This window comes from Silene latifolia, chromosome 8 (genome assembly GCF_048544455.1).
Source record: "Silene latifolia isolate original U9 population chromosome 8, ASM4854445v1, whole genome shotgun sequence".
Lineage (NCBI taxonomy): Eukaryota > Viridiplantae > Streptophyta > Magnoliopsida > Caryophyllales > Caryophyllaceae > Silene > Silene latifolia.
The window spans coordinates 101,580,412-101,582,420 of NC_133533.1; the positions used below are offsets into that span (position 1 = coordinate 101,580,412).

Genomic DNA, 2,009 nt, shown 5'->3' on the forward strand with positions numbered 1-2,009 from the left:
TAAAGTACGGTCGGCCATCTGCACGGTCATGTTAGTACAATAAAATTTGGTCAAACCGAGTCTCATAGCGAGAGACAACGGTAAAACACTCACACTAGCTCCCAGATCACATAATGCATTATCAATAAAGTGGGTCCCTATGTGGCATGGAATAGAGAAACTACCCGGGTAAGACAGTTTAGGTGGGGTCTTATTTTGAATTAGGGCAGTGCCTACTTCAGTCAAAGCCATATTCTCATGGTCATTTATATGCCCCCTACGTGTTAAAATTTCTTTCATAAATTTAATATAGGAAGGTACCAGGGTTACCAACTCGACGAAGGGAACATTAACATGAAGGCTCTTTAAAATTTCAACAAATTTACCGAATTGTTGCTCGGCCTTTTTGTTCTGTAATCGCCTCGGAAATGGGACCGTAATGGGAATAGCTAGTCCTTCGTTCCTCTTTGCCAAAGAATTTTAGTAGTTATCATCCATTTTAATCGATCGAGCTTCTGTTCCTCTCGATCGAGTAACTTTGTCAACAATTTTACTCGATCGAGTACTTCCAGTTACTCGATTGAGAGTGCCCTTTTCATCAGTGTTCGATCGAGCGCATTCAACTCCTCGATCGAGGAGTTCCTCAGCAATTCCCCTCGATCGACCACTTGAAATCAGTCGATCGAGGACTTTTCTTGGTGTCAGCACTGTTTCGTCTAGAGAATGTTCATGTACAACAACATCAGCTTCCGGGTCAGAAAGTTCAGCATTTTCAGACGACATTTTAGGTCCCTCATAGGAAAGACCACTCCTCAAATCTATCAGATTTACCGTCTCATGATGTTTCTTATCAGGTTGTGACGGTAAATGACCCTGTTGCCTTGAAGCTCGATTAGTGGCCAGTTGAGCTATTTGTGATTCAAGTGACTTAATAGAGGCAGCTATCTGTTGGTCACTTCTCTGCAATTGGATGGTCAATGATTGTATCATCGATTTCAGCTCAGCTACATCACTTATGCCACTAGAGGAGGCACCTTTTTGCAGTGGTGGGAAAGATGGAGGCTTTTCAAAACCTTGTTGTTGAGCTTTGTGAGCTGGTACATATGGTTGTTGTTGCTGCGGTTGAGGTGCTGGATTTAAAACATTTTGACTTGTCCATCTCAAGTTAGGATGGACTCCACCTTGATTATTGTAATAGGAGCCCCCTTGCCTATATTGTTGAAAGGCATAAACCTGCTCCTTTTTAGCTAGACAGTCCACAACAGTATGATCTCCCGCTGCCTGCAACTCAAATTTATCAAATCTGGCATTCATGGCTTTCAGCTGAGCCACAAGTGCACTATCAACACTAGAAACCGTTCTAATGCCACCTCTAAGATTCTCATATTCAGCACAATGGGTGGCCATCTCTTCAATGATTCTCCAACCTTTGTCATCATCCATATTCTTTTGAAACCGACGGTTGGCTGTAACATCCAAAATAGCACGGTGGTCATCATACAACCCATTATAGAACTGGTTGCACAAAAACCACTGACTGAAACCGTGATGAGGGACGGATCACACCAATTTCTTAAACCGACCCCATGCCTCATATAGATTCTCGTCTGGAGTTTGCTCGAAACTTGTAATCTTTCCTCTTAGTGCATTGGTTCATTCTTTGCGGAGGAAAGTACCTTTTGTAAAAAGCTAAGGCCAGGGTCTCCCAGTTGTTAATCCCGGCCGCAGTCCTGTCAAGATCAGTAAGCCACTATCGGGCTCCATCAGTCAGAGAAAAAGGAAAAAGAACTTCCTTATTTTTGTCTTGAGTCACCCCTTTAGTAGCGGGAATGGTAGAACAGTAATCAGTGAAGACCTCCATATGCTTCCGCGGGTCTTTGCCAGCTACTCCCCTATATAAATTCCTCTCAAGCAAATTAATGTAAGAGGGTTGAATGTCGAAGGTATTTCCATTTTCTGTGCAAGATTGAAACCCTTGGGAATGGATTCAGCTGTAAGCTTAGAATGGCTCGTAATATTAGGCATCTTCA

At 42.9% G+C, this 2,009-nt stretch overlaps 1 non-coding gene across 1 annotated transcript; it reads left to right on the forward strand.

The window, feature by feature from the left end:
- Nucleotides 1-1,519: 1,519 nt before the first annotated feature.
- LOC141597985 (small nucleolar RNA R71) lies at nucleotides 1,520-1,626 on the forward strand. Its single transcript, XR_012523190.1, has one exon. It is a non-coding gene; the product is annotated as a small nucleolar RNA R71 (small nucleolar RNA).
- Nucleotides 1,627-2,009: the final 383 nt, after the last annotated feature.